At 43.2% G+C, this 19,461-nt stretch overlaps 1 protein-coding gene across 1 annotated transcript in view; it reads right to left on the reverse strand.

Annotated features, from left to right (window-relative positions):
- The window catches only part of AHRR (aryl-hydrocarbon receptor repressor), an 89,909-nt gene extending 73,756 nt beyond the window's left edge, over positions 1–16,153 (reverse strand). Inside the window, exon 1 of the mRNA XM_032120025.1 lies at positions 15,977–16,153. The gene's annotated coding sequence lies outside the window, so the exon portion shown is untranslated. The remainder of the gene's footprint in view (positions 1–15,976) is intronic.
- Between the last annotated feature and the right edge of the window lie 3,308 nt (positions 16,154–19,461).

Raw genomic sequence — 19,461 nt, forward strand, 5'->3', positions numbered from 1 at the left:
AAACCTAATACAATATTGTAGTACTTTTGTGTTCTGAGTCCTTCCTGTCCATAATATGAATCTATGACTCATAGTTCATGTTTCAAAACAGTGTCACATGCTAGACTTCCCTTCTCTTGCCTTCATGATCAAAGTTAAAAGGAGAAGAAAGGCTTGAACGGCATAATTCAACTGAAAACTGAAAGTTAAGAGTTCATTCAATTTCCCAAAAGGGCGACTTTGTTTTAAAACCCATTCTGGATCAGCTGATTAATATGTGACAGCAAGTAGAAATAACTAAATGGACCTCAGTATTCAAACAAAACCAGGAAATAAATAGCAAACAATATGAGGTAGAATTTATGGAGTGCAAAATGCTAGTTAGGAAAGATGAAGGCCCAAAGGAAAATTCACAAGTTGCAGCACTAAAGACAAAAGATAAAGTCCTTTTTAGAATAATATTATGATGAAAATAATTCTAAAAAGTGTGTGCAGTTCTAATTAGATGGAGATGGCTTTAAGTTAGAACTGCATAAAAGCTAAGAGGGCTCAGTAGATTTATTTCTAGTCTCTGAAAAGAAGGAGAATCATGCACTCCCATCAAACAAGAATTAGCCACGCGCTCTTCAAGCTTTCTACAGGAACCTTCTACAGAATTAGGAGAAAGGGTTACCACAGCAACATGGTATGAAGCATTGCCCCAGCAATTGAACACCAACGTCCTAGATACACACCACCAAGAGGTGCTTCTGCCACTGCCACTAATGCCAATAGTGGCATGTGGTTAAAATGAGTCTGAGAATGCGTGGACAGGAATAAAGACAAAGTCAGAAGGTTCATGGCTAATGGTCCTAAAAATATGTCTGAAAACAGCACTTGAATTTGTTGAGCTGCACAGATCCATAAACCATGAAAATATGTATTTTAAAAACTGGAGAAGAGCAGGTATTCACAGTCTTATCTGGACTGTGTTTTCTTCTGATCAACTGTGAGCTCTGCTCTCCACCTGTAGGATAGGACAGCCCATCTCCACCACTGAAGGAGGCTGGGGGCTCCTTCCCAGGAGCCCACTGGTCTCACGTGGATAAAAAACAGGAAGAAGTTGGGTGGACAGCACTCAGCTGGTCAGAACAATTGTGCTCTTTCCTTTTTACCTATAACGCTTGAGAGTCCTCACATTCTCTCCACATGTTTGAGGAACCCAAAGAAGCAATCTTCCACCATTCCAGCAGCAGGAAAGGGGGCTTACAAGCTTGAGGAGCTTCAGGAGGAGGAAAGCTGGGACCAAAAGGAACAGAAGTGCCAGAAAAGGGTAGAAGTGGACCATAATCCTTTGCTTCTGTCAGATGCTTGTAATCTCTACTGACATTAATTCACAATGAACCTCTGAACACCGGGGAAAGCCGAAGGACTGAAAGACAGCTGCTGTATGATAATATTCAGAGAAGGGAAACATAATGATCCGGCTATCCACCGGATGGCAAGACTGACATCCATCCCAAGCAAAATACCAGAAAAGCTGATAAGAAAGATGAATTACAACACTTAGCAGAATTCTATGGAATATCATGCTCTTTGGAGTGAAACTAGCTTGCTGAGAAGTTATCACCTCTAGCTGACAGAGGAGTTCACTTGTATTAGTAAGTTAGCAGCACATTATTCTGCTTTTAAAAAGCCACAACAACGTATTACAGTGCACAGTTTCCACAAGTAAACAACCTCTCAAGTGGCAGAATAAAAAAATAAAGTAATTATAGAGAAATCACTGCTAAATAAAAAAGGCTTTATAAAGACCTTACAGAGATCAAGGTTCAATACAAACTCATTGGTGATAATATTTACAAAGTTATAAAAATTTAGAAGATTGATAAATAATGTTGAAACAGTGAAACAGAGCAATCTGGAGTGCCCAGTAGGCTGTTCCTCTTTATCCACAATGTATTTTAATACAGCCAAATGCAAACACTTGCATCTCAGAATAGGGAATGCACATCATTGCTACTGAATAGGGACTGCATCCTGAAATGTGAGTGATTCTTGAAAGGAATTAGGGATCAAAGTGAAAATGAATACAATCCATAGTTTGAGTTGCCAGGGAGGAGCTGCTGCAAAGGCAGCTAATGCAGATGCTAACCTAAGTGGTATGGGTTTACATCTGTTTAACAATATGATAAGACTGATGCTGGAATAGTGTGTACAGTTCGCACGTGAATGTTTTTCAAATAATGTTAGAAACTGGTAAGAGTGAGGAAAGAAGATAAAATAAATACTTGCAGGCTGAAGAATTTTCTTTGCATAGAAAAAAGATTTAGGTGACTTGAGTAAAATGAAGTACTTCCAGGGGAAGATATGAGTACTGAAATATTTTAATACACAGCAAGCACTTAGAAAATGAAGTCAGATACATCCAAATAAGAAATAAGATATTAATCTGGAACATCATGAGCATTTAAACACTGGAACAAGGTACAAAGGATTTAATGGATCCTGTTGTCTTGAAACCACTGTTAGATGCATTTTTGTAATGTGCACTTTATCCTAACAGAAGTTATACTTAAATTAAATAGAAACAGTTGAGTTGAATGCAGGCATACTCAGAAAAAAAAAATCTTTGGTAGCTATAGGAGGTCAGATTACATTATCCAATGATCTCTCCTTTCACTAAATTTTATTAAACATTTCCTGCCTGAATGTAATCACATACCATGCATTCAATGCCTGAACTACAATAAAGGGCTCTGCAGACCACAGCTTCAAAGCAGCACAGTTTTTGAAGAGGCAGCCTGGGAGTGAGGAGGTTGTGCGCTCATCCCTACCATGCCATGGCACCGTGGTGAATTTCACCAGCAAAGCAAGAAGGGGATGGGGCTGGAGTGTGGCTTGGCTTTTCTCAGGATTAAGTGTTTCCACCTTAGCAGGAGCAACTCTGGAAGAAGACTTCCACTCACGATGGCTCATCAACAGGACAGAAATCTATCTGGCTGCTCCCACTAAATTAATTGTTATTGGCATGTTTGTACCAAGTTTTCTGCTTCTAATGAATGGCCATATCTTAGGAGAAAATATGATAACGGTTTTGGATATATCCTTTTAAATAGGATGTTTCTAGCTGAAGCAGCCCCATTTAAAAAATAACTGGGGAAAAAAGAGTGAATAAGGGTTGTGAAAATGAACCCCACAGTCAGAGTGCAGGAGCTCAAACTGTTTGGGTTATCATGAAGAACAGCAACAGAGAACTTCCATACAATAAGTAACTACATTACGTAGGAAACAAACATTTCGTGACAAGAAACAAACATTTCTAGCAGGATCCAATTTACTGAACTTGAGGTTAATTAAATTCAAGTTACAAATAAATGACTATCAAAATAATTTACCCAAGACTGTGGAGGATTCTCCATCACTGAGCGTTTTTTCATCAAAAACTTTTTTCTTAACAAAACTAATGGACCTGTGTGGTAAGAATTTGTTTAAGGATGTCTGATGGCCCGGTTATACATGAGATTGAAACTAGATCACAGCGGCTCTTTCTGGCTCTAAAATTTCCTTTTCTGCCTCAATTATCTCTCCAGTGAAAAAGCAGAAGGTTAATTCTCAAACATGAAGAGTTGTTATAAGACCAAAAAAAAGCATGTAATGCTTGATTTACAGAGGGTGTTCTACAAGTACAAGGGATCATATGTTGTCTGACAAACACACATAAAATCTCTCCTTAATTTCCTTCAAAGAAAATGTGTACAAATTTGGCTATGTTTGGAGCTTCTGGAAAAAAATCCAGCTTGCATGTGCTCGGGAGACTTGTTGTAGTCTGACAGTTCTCTACAGCTTCTGCCTGAGCTGCGCTCACATCATCGCCTTCATTCCTCCCACAGGCATCTGCACTGTGCATGTGCATCCCCGTGCGCTTTACAGGCCTCCCCTTGGAGCAGCAAAGGCAGTGCTAGACCTTCCCTCTTGCTGTTCCTCCACATCCTCATGCAACAAAGGACTCCAAATACAAGGCATGGGAACAAGGAGTCGGTCATGGGAAGGACTGACACAGACTGGGACAAGGCAGGGAGGGAACAGAAGCAGAAGGCTTGTAGTCCCCATTCTCAGCATCCCTAAGACCTGCAGAGAGATGCTGTGCTCTGAAACACTCTGGAAAAGGACCTGTCAGGAGCACTGCTTCTGAATGATCATTAGGAATTCAAAGTAACCATTGAAAATTTGGGGGTTTTGCCAGAAATTAGGTGGCCAGCACCTCCCTACTGCAATCCCCCTTCCAGGTCTCCTGTGGGCTCCTTTGCCTTCACTGCCTGCCTTACGAGAAGAAATCTGAGCACGCGGAGCCAGACTCCTGCCCCACTTGGAGAGCTGGGGGAAAAGATTGAGGCTACACAGGGGCTGTAGGAATTAGGGCTGCATGATGCAAGGCATGAGACCACAGCCTGGGACATCAGAGGCACGGGAGCCTTGGTCTGTTCTAAAAGCGGTGAGCACTCAGTACTGCAGCTGGAGGCAGCCAGCACTGAGCTCTGAATGAGCATGCACCAAAGGCTGCATCTTGTGGAAAATCATCTCCTAAGTGTCTGGCATTGAGTAAATGAGAATAAGTATTTCAGATTTATCACTACTAATAAGACCATATGTCTCAGCAGTATAATACAGATTAATTCAGTGGTGGTTGTGATGCACTTAAATACTAAAGTCACAATTATCACCGAAGAGTCTGTGACAAAATTAATACCACTGTGTTTGCACAGGATTTGAGCAGTGCATAGTACAGAGCTGAGACTACGAGGTGAATGAGGATAATAAAATATGCAACTTCTGTTTTAGTATGAGATTAAGTTTAGTGCCTGTCCACACAGGTGAGGAACTTAAGAGCTGGACTTGATGTTCTTAGAGGTCTTTTTCTATCTAAACATTTTATGAATTTATGTTTGTCTTTAACTCCTGCGTTTCCTAATTTTTGAGTTCTTGACTTTAAAACACAGCAGCCCTTTGCTACAAGATGGGTATGTAGCTACACTCTTCTTCTTTAGCAGAACAAAAATTTCAATCATTATTCTTCCTTCACAAACAAGTTCATCTGGGGACTAAATTGTCTCATCAGCCTTTCTTTCTTTATATGTTTATATAAGAAAGCTTGAAATTAAGTTCAAGGACGCTTCTTTTGAGCTTTGAGGATGTAAATAAATAACTTCTTAAAAAAGCTTAGATGCACTTTTGTTGGGTTTTTTAAAGCGATGTTTGAAAAATACAGTTGTTTTTAGAACCCCTAACATGCACACTGTCACTTGAGGAAGGATACACATGGTAGCACATATAAAAACACTCCAAAAAAAAAAATATTGGGCATATGTCTGGTACAATACCTTGTAGTTAGCAGAGTGGTATCTCTTTCTACCGGGCTTGACTTTGGTCCTCCATTGTCTATATCACAGATATTCTGAGGAAAATATGAGGTTGCCACATCAGCTGGACTTTAAATAAGAAGACGTGAGCAGCGATGAGAAGTTTTTCTACAGCTGGAGCATTTAGAATATTGTTGGAACCATATGGATTATTTGATGATTAACAAGACAGTCAATCTTGCATTGCAATCTTGCCCTCAGTAGGGATATTAGCATAGCATGTTTAGCTTTTAAACTCTCAGGAACATAATATCTTTGAGATCTCTGTCCCTCTGTTCTGTTTGCTGGAACCTGACTAACAGGTCACAAGAAAAGCAGACGTTGTGAAAGCATAAGCATCATTTCCATAGCAAATCTGACTAAAACCAGTAAGATAGGTCAATGGAATATTTCTACCATGAATGAGTAGCATAGCAAGGCCTCAGCTGAGCTGTCTACCTATAGCTAGGTTCAGGTTTTGGGAGCAGCTTTTTGCTGGCAACACAGAGCTCAGTACAGTGAACAACTCAAGCATGCTTGTTAACTGTATATATAATTTCTCAGACAGGTTCTGTCCAGATTGAGCTCTGTGCTGTCATGATAAGTCTTCTAGAGCTAATTAGTTATTCAAGTTTATGCATTTCATTAGCTTGCCTTCAATTTTAAGTGAAGGATAAGTATCCTTAGATATAAAAGGGAAACAGTATCCCTTTGGATAAATTGTGTCATGTTTTTTCCCAAGACACATGTGGCTGTGCACTGACTGCCTATTGGGTTTATTGGTTTTATCCTCATGCCCCACTCCCCTGTTCCACCATAAGGTGGTATATGCTCCAGCACCCACACAGCACTGTGATGGGGTAAATTCGACATGTTACTTTGAGTCACAGAACAAGCCACAGATTGCAAATGTAATTAAGGACTGGTCCTTCAAACCCTCTTGTAAGTTCACTGGCATTCCTGGTGTTATTCTCCCAAACACCTGTGTTTTAATACCACGCTTGTCATTTCATCAGACTCCAGGTGTCTGAGGTTTGGGATTCTCTTTGAAATACTAGAGCAATACAATAATCTTAGATAAGACTATTTATCATCCTGCATCCATCCACAAGGCTGGACTAGAAGTGTGGTTGTATTGAGTTTTAGTGGCCAGGTTTTGGTAGCGGGATGGCTTCTGTGAGAAGATGACAGAATCTTCCCCCATGTCCAGCAGAGCCAATGCCAGGCAGCTCCAAGGTGGATCCAGCACAGGCCAAGGCCTCCAGCACAAGCCAATCAGAGATGGTGGTAGTGTCTCTGTGATAATATATTTAAGAAAAAAAAAGGTATTGTGCAGAATAAATTGCACTCAGAGAAGAGAGGAGTGAGAATATGTGAGAGGAACAACTCTGTAGGCACCAAGATCCGTGAAGAAGGGGGAGGAGGTGTTTCAGGTGCCGGAGCCAAGATTCCCCTGCAGCCCATGGTGCAGACTTTCGTGAAGTAGTTGTGTCCCTGCAGACCATGGAGATCCACAGGGATGCAGAGATCCACATGCAGCCTGTGGAGGAGACCCACACCAGACTAAGTGGCCTCCTGAGAGGAGGCTGTGACCCTGTCGGAAGACTGTGCTGGAGCTGGCTCCTGGCAGGGACATGCAGACCCATGGCGAGAGTGTGTCCAGTGAGTATCCCCCATGGTCTGTGGGGGATCCATGCTGGAGCAACCTGCTCCTGAAGGACTGCACTCTGTGGAAAGGGACCCACATTGGAGCAGTTTGTGAAGAACTGTAGCCTGTGGGAAAGGCTCAGGCTGGAGAAATTCATGGAGAACTGTCTCCTTTGGGAAGAACCCCACCTTGGAGCAGAGGAAGGACTCCTCTCTCTGAGCAGTGGGAGAAATGTTTGATGAACTGACCATAACCCCATTCCCTGTCTCCCTGCACCGCTAGGAGGGAGGAGATACAGCTGGGAAGAAGGGAGGGGTGAGGGGAAGGTGTTTTTAAGATTTGTTTTACTTCTCAATATCCTGCTCTGATTTTGATTAGTAATAAGTTAAATTAATTTCCCCAAGCTGAGTCTGTTTTACCCATGATGATAATCAATGAGTGATCTCTCGCTGCCCTTATCTCAACTCATGAGCCTTTTATTATACTTTCTTTCCCCTGTCCAGTTGAGGAGGGGAGTGATAGAGTGCTTTTGGTCAGTGTCTGGCATCCAGCCAGAGTCAACCCACCACAGTGGTGCAATTTTGGAGTAAATGCAAAGAGCATGATGGGAAACTCTGAGTTATCCAAAGGGAGGCTACGTACAGATTAGAGGATTGAATAGATGAGATCGGACAGAAACACTAGCAACCATTTCTAGGAGTTTTCTACTGTAAAACCAAAATGGAACTTAAATGGAAGTTTCATCAGGAAAGAATTGCTTATCAAATTTAGGGCGACTCTCCACAGTAGCCAGTAAGATGGTGATGCTCTTCTGCGAGTGGGCCAAGATCCAATTCCAAGTCTTTCAAAAAAGTCTGTCATACACCATAACTGTACTCTCATTGCCTGATTTCTCTCTTCCACAAAATACTTCTTAAAAGATTTTACTTGCACTCCAATGCAGAACAGGAGTAAAATATGTGACAGCTCATATATTTTGAATATCTATTTTTCCATATATATATAGATCATATATAATTCATTGGTATCATATATTTGCATTTTTTCTGTGTCACTAGAGACAGTGTGGAAAAAGACAAAAGTGGCTGCCTTTGGCTCAGAGACATAGCCTGTCCTCAGAGGAGCCTGTGTGACACCAGGATAACACAGCATAGCGTTCTCCCTATGAAAAGAAGCAAAAGAGATCTGGATCTAAGGCCAACAAAATGGGGACTGCTATAAAAGTTATGAAATGTAAAGTTATGAAATGTAGGTAGGACTAGGAAGACAGAGAGGAAAATTAATAATAAACCTGGAAGTAAAATCAGCCTATTGGGGAGATGCAATCTTATTCTTCTCCTGGCTTTGCTCTTCTGTGTTGTTCCTACTCAGTTATTCAGTGGAAGAAAAAGAGTAACAGGACGAAATTACAAGAACCCCATAACAGAGCTTCAGCAGAGCTTAGATGTCTGAAGATCCAGAGGTAAAAAAACAAACAAACAAAAAAAACCCAAACAAACAAACAAACAAACAGAGAGGAAGTAAAAGGTGTTTTTCTCAAAGCCTGAGATGGAAAATGGGAATGCAGAGAAAAATTGAAATGAAACATTAAATATTTTCTCCTGGAACTCTGAATGTTATGTTAACTCGATGCTTAAATTGACATTGTTATTATTATTATTATTACCATTGCAGTTGAGTGTTTTAAAATGTTTTTGCCACCATTGTAAGAAACACCTAGTCTGAAAGAAGCAGGTCACAGTTTGGAAATATACACCAACAGCCAGGCTGCTGTGTGAGCTGTCAAGTTTTTGCTCAGTTCTTGCAAGTCTTCAGTTTAATGAAGTACATGAACATCAGAATGGAAACTCAAAAGTTCCTGTTCTTTCAGATACTGAATCTGAAAACAAAAGTAAAAATAAAACCTAATGTAGCTAATTTTTAATGTAAATACAGCTAAGCAAGTTATACTTGTTAAAAGACTGGATAGTTTTGTCTGCTGTGCTGACAAGACACTACTCCAGCACCTTGGTTTGAATAAGTACTAAAATATAGTGCAGGTTCTTAACTACCAATGTATAAGGCCCATACGAACATCATAAAGCTCAACATCATAAAGCTCAACAAGGTCCTGCACGTGGGTCAGGCAGCCCCAAGCACAGGCTGAGCAGAGAATGGATTGAGAACAGCTCTGGGGAGAAGCACTTGGCTCCAGGGAGACCTTACAACAGCCTTCCAGTACCTAAAGAGGGCCTGCAAGAAAGCTGGGGAGGGACTTTTCACAAGGACATGTAGTGATAAGAAAAGGGATAATGGTTTTTAAGTGAAGGGCAGGTTTAGATGAAATGTTAAGAAGAAATTCTTTAAGGTGAGGGTGGTGAGACACGGGCATAGGTCACCTGGAGAAGTTGTAGATCCATCCCTGGACATGTTCAGGTCCAGGCTGAATGGGGCCCTGAGCAACCTGACCTAGTTTCAGGTGTCCCTGCCCATAGCAGTGGGGTAAGAATTAGAATCTTTGAGGTCCCTTCCAACCCAAACCACTCTGTGATCTATGATTCTGTGTTTTCCTCTCCAGAAGCATGAATTTCTCCTTTGTAAGCAATACATTCACATTATGGTTTTGAGATCTATGGGTATACCTACCCTTTTCATTTGTTATTTGACAACTTCTGGAACTTTTTATTGTAAATACTTTTACTGTTTTAGAGACGTGTCCAGACACAAAAGTATATTTAAATACATTTTCAAGTTACCTATAGTACCACTCTCTTCTAATATTATTTGTATCTGTTGCTACCCTGAAGTAGCCAATGTATAAAAATTAATTCTCATTAATAATCCTAAGAGTATTGTTTTAGATATGCTCATTAAAGTTTTGATCATGAGTTCTTAGATTTAAAAATGTTAATTTTCACAAACAAGTCATGACTGCAAGTATTTTACTTTATAAAACTAGGGCAATAGTGGGGGGAAAATTTGACTCCTTGCCTTCAAAACTCCCAGAAATTTATTTGCCTGTAAGATAAAAAAGCAAACATTTTATCACATCACATGTTATCACAATATCACTTGTCATAAAGCATTTGCTACTATCCAAAACCACCTGACACTTATAGAGAAGCTAGTATAAGATTTACTGATTCTCATCCATTCCTGAAAAGTAATAAACAGGCATTTTTCATGGAGTGAAAGTTGTAGGGAATCTCCCCAATTACAGGGTAGGAGAGAGCTCTTTCATCTGCTTTTATAGCCTGCCTTCCCTCCCCAGTCCCTTAACACCCGTCTATCCCAAGACAGAAAGATTTTGTTAATCATTGCAAATGGGACTGAAAAGACCCTCAAGAGACTGTACAGAACATCATTCCCTGCTTCATACAGAAGCAGCTGTATCAAAACCATTCAGAGGTTGCATATCTGAGAAATGTCTTGTGAGCATGAAAGACTTGTCTGTTTTTTCTAGCTAAATCAATTGATTTAATAAAAAAGTGCCACATCTTTCTACTCTTTTACATGCTTAGGCCATCATAGCTGTAACAACACAGCTGTTAAACCACTCCCCAATGATGCTCATACTGAAGAAGAACATTCTATGAGTACCCCAGACATTTTCTTCCAGCACTTAACTATCACTAAAATCACAATTTTTTCTCCTGAGCATCCTAAACTAAATTTTCCTTACTACAACGTAACATATAATTCTATCATAATTTCTTGCCCTAACTGACATGAACCTAAATTACAGTTTAAATTCAACTAACTTTGCAGCTAATCCTATATTTCTGATGATTTTTAACTTCCTTCCTTTTATTTTTCTAAACTAGACTAAACAATTACTCTAATCTTTTCTAGTAAATCATGTTTTTACACATCTGATCATCCCTTTTGCTCTCCTCTGGACTCTTAATTCTATCTGCAATTTTTTCTCAAGTACCCTGCTCCCAAATGAGTGCAATACTCTAGCTGAGGACCTACCTGAGCTGAGCAGGACAAAAAGATTCATGTACCTCAGAAAAAACATTTCTATTCTTACACACCATTTTTACAACAGTGCAATGCTACTGACTCATGTTTGGTTTGTGACCCACCACATTTCCACATCCTTTTCTCCTTAGCCATTCCCCATGCTATATTTGAGTACATGATTTATTACTGACTAAAGATAAACCTTTACACTAAACCTTATAGACTCATATTCTGGCTGGTTTTCTAGAGGCTGTGACTGTCAAAAATCACTCTGAATTTGACTTTTATCTTCCAGAGTGCCTGGAACCTGTTTGGTGACCTCTGCAGGCTGAATGCCCACATGCTCTGACCTCTCATTTGAGACATTCATGAAATAGGGAACAGTTCTGACAGATCCTGTGGAGTCCCAACCTGAATGATAGTCCTCTCAGTATACCCCTCCAAAATCTCTAATGCCTAACTCCTTGTCCACAAAACAACCTCATCAAATTTTGCTTCTCTATAAATGGCCTGAAACAAGAAGAAAGCATGATGTTTGTGGAATGATTCCTCATTTTAGGACATGGAGTGGGAGACTCAATCTGAAAAGTGCACTAGGATTTCTCAGACATCAGAAAAAACACATTTTGGAGAAGCAAATCCCTGTGAGAGACAACGAGGCCAAGAAGGGCTGCTTTCCATACAATGCTGCCCTGAGTTTAAGGTGAGAGCATAACATTTGAAGTTTCAGTGAAGGAAGAAGTTCAGGAGGTTACTTAGCATCATGACTCCCAGGGATCTGTACATTACCAAATGTAGCAAACAGCACCCAGGAGAGGGAGAGACAATGACCCCAAAAGTGCCACGCATTCAACTTCACTCTGTTTCAGCTGAAGAGTTACAGAAGAAGGAGAAATGCTCTCATGGTGGTTTTCTACAGTCCTAAGAAAGGACAAAGCTTGATTTTACATGAACACATGTTTTCAGCAAGCTAAACATACTGAAATGACCACCATTCAACATCGATACTAATACAGTTAAAGAGCAAGGAATAAATATCTAACGCATTTAGTGCATGCACAGAAATTGCTGTTGAATACAGAGCAATAGCTCTGGTGCACCAGGCAGCACTGCAGTCACAGAACAAACACATGATTGCAAACACCATGTTTTGCTTCATATGGATTGCATCATGCAAATTATTTGTGTTGCCTGCAGATGTAGCCTTAATTCAAAAGCATAGACAGTGTGGTCCAGCCCTCTTGTGACAAGTACCTGGGTACAGAATAATTGCTTTGTTCACAAATGCTCATACTGAACACCTTCCACTGACATAGGCAGCTAAGCACTGCCACCTTGCTCAATTTTACACAGCCATCCTGCACTTGCCCTGTACTGCACACCAGAAGGAACCTCTCAGATGGAAAGGATAAGATTCAGAATAAGGTCTCAAAAAGGTAAAAGAGATACACTGGGTCTCTTGTGACTGTAGCTGCACACCTTTGAACCTGAGGGTTGCACTTGAGTGAACAAATCCTACCTGGTCTATGCTGAAATGGTTATATCACATACTGGCACAGGGGACCTTGGGGGTTCATAACTTTTGGGGTACATTTAGTTGGCATTATGTCGGCACCATTTTGTCCACCCCACCTGTGCAACCCTGTAAGTCCATCAATTCAAGTTCTGACATTGCCTATGACATATTTGATATGCTGGCAGTAGTACTACACAGACAGGACTTGCTACAGATATCTAAAAGTTCAGGACTCTGAAGGTAAGTTGAATTAAATCCAACATGACTGTGAACAGCTCTGTGGGAGCTCCGGACTGACAGAGACACACTCCTAAAGCATTTCCGTCTCAGGATGTTCATCTGGTTCCTGACTCTCAGTCAAATTCCTTGCAAAGCACCTTGAAATTTTCGTTCTCCATGCAGACCCAGAAGTCTGCATTAGGGTCACCTTCCCCTTAAAAAAAAAAGGGCCTACTTGGTACACACTAGGCTGCGTATTTGCCGTCCTGTCCACCTTCTTTGCTTTGACCTCAAAATGTTTGTAGAAATTCTGATCTGCCATTTCCTAGTGGTAACTTACATAGAAGGCCAACAGTGAAACTGCTTCTCTCAAAAGCAGCAGCTCCTGCTCCTGCTAGCCAAGTATGGCTGGATTTATAGATATAGATATATAGATATATATATATGTATATGTATATGTATATACACATATTAGCACATACCTCTGACATATAAGTGACCTTTTGCACCAGCTGGTAGCTGACAGGAAATTAATTTCTGGGGCAAAGACTTTTTTTTGCTTGTCACGCCTTGTTGCAGCACTGCCCTGTTCTGAGCACAGAAAGTGCTGGACTGCTGCAGAGTCTTCCTGTCCTGCTTTGCCATGGCCATGTGGTGACAGTGTCCACCACCAGTGACCTGTCACAAACATGGCAGTTAGGCAGTAATTGTGTGGGAACATTCACATTGGCAAATATCCTGTTGCCTACCTCACGGCCAAGCTGATGCTGTCTGCACTCTGCCTGTACGAGGGAAGCAGGCAGGACCTGTTCTCCAGGTAGCCCCCTTCAAGTGGGAGCAGGAAGGGTGGAGCAAAATCCCACTTGTGCCATTCAGGCAGATTGGGTTAGCAGCTGATGAATTGTGGCTATCTGAGCTATAGCTTATTCCTCATGGGTAAGCCAACTCAAATTGAAAACATCAACACTCTTCAGCAACAAGTTTGTGTGTGTGGACACGACTCAAATTAGAAGCAATGTCTGAGTTAAGACTACAGTTATTCCATAGTGAAGACAAGTCCATGTTATCCAACATCCCCTTCCTGGGCTTCAACTTAAATGGTTATTCAAACATTACTGTGAAAAAATCCCTGGCTGACACTTCCTACCCAAACTTGGCAATTCCTTGAATTTTCCTCCAAAATCTGCTTTGTCCTAGCTTTCTCTGGGCACAAAGAGACACTCCCACATCCTTTACATTCCAGTTGGGGCTAATTGAACTCACATGTCAGCATGAGTCAGCAGTAATTACCAGGAATATTAAGGAAAGATTTGGCACCGGATTTTGATAATTCAATAGCAGAGCCCCATGTTCTGTGGGGTCTTAGATTGGATCAAACCCCTTAAAAACACGACAGCAAAAGCTATATTGAGTTCTCTAGTCTCATTCAACTATATATGGGCAGTTTGTGATACTGAAAGCATCTTTACTATATTTTTTGATATACCTACAGAAAGGAAAATCTAATGGAAAAATCATTTCTGAGTACTAAATCCTCCTTGCTGGAGTTTAAATCTGTTTATACGCTGAAACCAATGAATCAATATTAGACTGGCTGGCTGGCTTTTGTAAGCACTCGCATTGCAAACAGGGCCTAGAAATGCATTTCCTCCTTACAATTCCTGAGCAGAAATCTGAATCAATGGGAAGCTGAGGCAATAACATACCTCCCCTCTCCCACGACTCAGCTGAAATTAAAATCCTGAAACCACAACAACCCGACTTTTCCACATACGATTGTTCATTCCCCACCACTCTTCCCAAAACAGTCCCCCTCCATACACCTTCACCCTACGGACTGAGTAGCCTTGTGCTTCCAGAGCCAGGGGCTGGAGGTGTTTACATACTAGCCCAATGCAGCCCCTAAAATCTTAATCTTCTCTTCAAGACTGAAGAACACCTGAATACACCTTTATGGTCAACTATGGCAAAAAAATCAGCTGTCGCAAACATATACGGGCGCAGAGACGTGGTGGATGAGCAGTGAAAAGTGAGGACTGTCTCAGCCTTTGCTGCGCTGGCGGATGCCAGCTGGAGCAACAGTGTTAAAGTCACCACCAAAACCTTAACTGGAAACTCTTTCTGGATCTCAATACGTACAGTATAAGGTACTTTGTTTGTCACGGAAATAAATTCTTGCTCTTGGTTGCAAATTAACCAAGTGTCTTGCCAGTGAATTTGATCTTGTCAGTCATTAAGTCTCTCACTTAAAGAAAATTATTTAGTCTTAGCCCTGAATCATAACACTCTCTACGGTTCATAAAGGAGAACTGTTTCATTTTATCTACTCCAAATATATGTGCATCAACATTCTTCTTAACAGTCTACATCCAAACACAACCAGATCATTCAGTTAATTTAAATCCAGTCCTGGCTGTCTTTTTGAAACCCCCAACTACCAAACATCAAGCATATTCTTGGGTTTTTTTCTGGTGGGTTTTGTTTCTTTTCTTTTTCTGGTTTAATAGTCCATCTCCTAGAAACTCACTAAATGACGCACAAACATTGTTTGTGTCTGTCTTCAGAAAAAAAAAAAGTCTTTTACATGATATAATTTGGTTTTATGCTATTTAAATTATTCTTTAAAAAGAACAGAAAACTACAGCTTCACCCAAAGACGTACAAAATTCTTGTTTACTAAACAAAGTAACACGAAGTCAGAAAAAGCACCAGAGCCTTTCCCTCACTGCTTTTTGGCCCTTTGGTATGTCAAACTGAAACACAAGGATTCGTAGCTCTGAAGTTATAAAACGTTGAAAATTATCTTCAAGGCAAGTACTGGCTGACCCTAAGGCAAACCCACCCTGTCCAGTTCCAAGCGAGTGCACCTGGGGCTCGAAAGAGGCAATGTGAAACTTTATTTCACTTGTTTTCCCCTCGAAAGGTCTCTCGAAGCGTCTGTGGAAAGGATGTGGCCAAGGTGCCGCGGCAGAGCCCTCCGCCGCCCCGGTTTAAGCCCTCGGGACAGAGAGGCACCGCTCGGGCATCACCCATCCGAGCGTCGGCCGTCACCGGCACCCCCGGGGCTCTCGCCTGGGAGCTGCGGACCGTCACCGGCCGCCGCCTGGAAGCAGCGCGGCGCGTCCTGCGCGGCTGCGGTCCCAGCGCCGCCGACACGGGCGGCGGGACCGCAGACACCGCGGGGACAGCGAGGGGCGAGGCGGCCGGAGCCGCCAGTCCCCCGGTTACCCCGTACAGCCCAGGCTGGAGCCTCTCCTGCCCGCCGCGATCTCTCGGGATGCAGCGACTTACCCCACGGTCCCCGCCACGACACGGGGGTGCAAAGTTTCTCCGGGCGAGGAGCAGCCCCCGGCCGCGGCGCAGGGCGGACGTGCGGGAGCGAGCGGCGGGAGCGGGCCGGAGGGCGCCGGGGGTGGGGAGGATGCTCGGGCGCCGCGTCCCTCGTGATCCAGGTGGCGGGCGGGCGGCGAGGGACGGGGCGAGCCGACACTGCCCGCTCGCACGCGATCCGCGGGCGCCGCGCCCCGCCGGAGACAGAGGGCGCTGCTGCGGCGGCTCCCGCGGCCCCGGGGCCGGGGGGGAGCGGGGCCGGGGCCGTCGGAGCCGCCGGACGGGACCGCGGCTCTCGGCGCCCGTCCCCGCCGAGGCTGCTGCCGCTCCACCGCGGGATCCAAGGGGGAGCCTACATAGGTCCGGTGCACCTGCCCGCGCCGCCGCGCAGGCCGGCTATACCGAAAAGTTGAAACGGAAAACTGCCGTGTGGGTCTTTCCCCGCCTCGGAGATGCCTGGAACAGCCTCAATCCCCCCTGCATGGGTGCTGCCGGAGGGGACTTCCCTCTGCGCCCCGGCTGCCGCTCCGCCCGGCCCCGGCGTTGCTACGCTTGCCGTCTTGTTCCGTTCCCGCGGCATCAGCACAGCTCCCTCGGCATCACCGGTGCTTTCAGTACAGCACCGCATTTACCGGCTTCTCCTGGAAGCCGAGAAGCAGCTGGGATAATTTCTTTAACTGGCAGTGTTTGTTTTATTTCCCCAGAACGTTTTGCCGACGGATTTCAGGCTTGTACTGGAAGCGGCAGGGGATCCCGGTCAAGCGGCAAGGCCTTTTGCGAGTGGTGTTAGATGCTGGAGTTCTGTAAGTACCTAAAGTGGCGCTTGTGTGGGAGGCTTAAGGAGAGGACAGACGAAACCAGAGCAGGCTGATGCAGAAAATCCAAGGTAACAAAGTGAAAAACCATCCTCTCCTTTGTGTCGTGCCAGTCCTCAGCGAGGAGATCCAAACTTTGAACCCCCAGCAGATTTCTGGGACTGGTTGCTGTGGGAACAAACTGCCTGCTGCTCCTCAGACCTGGACTGCCGAGGTGTCCTCTCAGATGAAGATGCAGTGGCAGGTACCACCCATCAGACAGCAGTGCCCTGTACCCCCTGTCTTCGCCCTAGACACAGTGCCTCAGCTGGCTGAGATCTGTATCCGCAAGCAGTCCTCTGGGAAAGGTCAATTTTCAATATACAGGTGGCAGGAACATACGGGAAAAAAATATTTTCTTTCCTATATGTATATTATAGGAAAGCAAAGAATTCCACTTTTGCTAATCATAGAATAGTTTGGGTCAGAAGGGACCTTTAAAAATCATCCAGTCCAACCCACCTGCAAGGGGCAGGAGCACCTTCAGCTAGATCAGGTTGCTCATCCAAACCAACCTTGAACATTTCCATGGATGGGGCATCTACCACCTCTCTGGACAACATGTTGCAGAGTTTCACAACCCTCATTGTAAAATACTTTCTTCCTTTCATCAAGTCTGAATGACCTAATAGATGTTTCATCCATATGAAGCTCTGCTCGCAGGTTGCTTGTGGTGCAGACTTAATAAAAATATAGTGCCTGACCACTAGTTTACTGGAGAAAAAGACGAGAGGAACAGGAGTACCAGAGTACTTGAGCCTTCTCCTCTCTCATCCTGGACAGTGGGTGAGGAGGGTGGCCCCAGCTCGATGGTCAGTCTCCATGGTTGCATTCTTGTGGCTTCCAAGCTTTCCCAGCTCTTCAGAGCTGTCTCTCTAGAGTGCCCTACCACCTGATCTCACGATCAGTTTTAAGTCTTTGGCTTGACTGTTTTTGTCTTGGTTTTAGCAGGGAAACTGCATTTTGACAAATGGACCCACATAATAAACTTCTATCTCTCTGTTGCCCATGTTGTTCAAGATGAGGGGAAACCCAGACCCCAGCCCTCCTGTCCTGTGCATAAAGATGGAAGAGCCCAGCTCACAGGAACACTATTGTTCCAGCAAAATAGAACCAGTCAGTGTTGTTGATTGCTCTGTTATATCTTCCCAGACAGAGCCTTGGCTATAAAAACGGATGCAATAATCCACATGGACAGTTGCAATTGTAAATGGTATTCAAAAAGCAAAAACAGAATTCATAGTTTGACACAGACATATCCCCAATCCATCAGGTTGTGACACACTGGCAGTGTGTCTGTGCCAAACTATGAATGTTGTTATTTATTTTGCCTCCAAATGCTACTTACAATTGCAACCTTCGCTGTAAGTTAGTGTATATATTTTATATTGGATGTTTTCTGAGTGCCTTTAGTATTGTCTGCACTTACTATATTCACAGGACTGAATGCAAGTTAGACCCCTTGGGCCACAATAAATCTTCAGGGACTACACACTGTGCTTATGTTAGGAGGATTTGCCAGCAAAACCGTACCAGCAAAATCCTATCTGGCAGAGGCAAGGCCTATGTTTGGAAAGAGAAATCAAAGGCCATCAACACTGAATAGCTCTCCAGTAGACGGAACAATGGTTCGTCTGCTGCCAGGCCATTGACAGGGAGTGATTTACCCAGAAAACAATTGGGGGGTGAGGGGGTGAAGCCCAGAAATTTCTGGATAATGGTGAGACAGTCATGGGACTGCTACTGTTCATTGCTCTTCCCGGTGAACTCAACGCCACAGAGGAGACCAGGGAACTAGGAGGTGTCTTGGTGCATGAAGACTCATCAGAGATCACTGACCAGACATGAACTGGCTTTGAATAAGAAATGGTGTCACCCCATGGTATTCAGGTCACTCTAACATGTATCTTCCTGAGCTTGTTTGATGGGGGCTGGAGCCCCAAGGTAGCATATGTCCAGCTTGGAATTTGGATTCCTTTGCACCTGTCTGCTTTGGTACATCCAAAGACGATGGTTCAGATGCTTTATGGGAGCTTATTCCACGTACAGCTGAATGACCAAGCCTACAGAGAGAGTATCTGTGCTGTGTTCTCTACACTCCCTGGATTTTACATTTTGTTAAAAGTAATCACACTTGCCAGGCAAGAATTGTTTTTCATAATCTCATGCTGCTGACTGTTTATACTTATACCAGCTATGTGCAGATCATTTTTATACGAGTTAGGCTTACTGAACAACTGCCAGATAGTTCTGCTTTCCTTCTTGAATTTTAATTGCTTACTTTCCCAGCATCTATTTTTAAAATGGAACTGTAAATGGAACAGTAAGTTCCATCACTCACCATAAATGCAGTGGGTCAGTGCTCTCCTTACTCCTCCTTTGCTCCTTCCTGCAGGGAATGTGGAGGAATTATTAAGGAAACTCCCCAGTCTGACCATTCATGAGACTCACTGGTAGTCTATAACACCAGAGACTTTAACTGCTTCACCCACTTACTAAAATTTTCCTGAATGAGGTTTCAAAGCAGGTGTCTTTGAAATATCAGTTTCTTTCTCCCAAACTCCTACTTGAAAATGTGTGTTCATTCAACAG

This window comes from Corvus moneduloides, chromosome 1 (genome assembly GCF_009650955.1).
Source record: "Corvus moneduloides isolate bCorMon1 chromosome 1, bCorMon1.pri, whole genome shotgun sequence".
In the NCBI taxonomy this organism is placed as follows: Eukaryota; Metazoa; Chordata; class Aves; order Passeriformes; family Corvidae; genus Corvus; species Corvus moneduloides.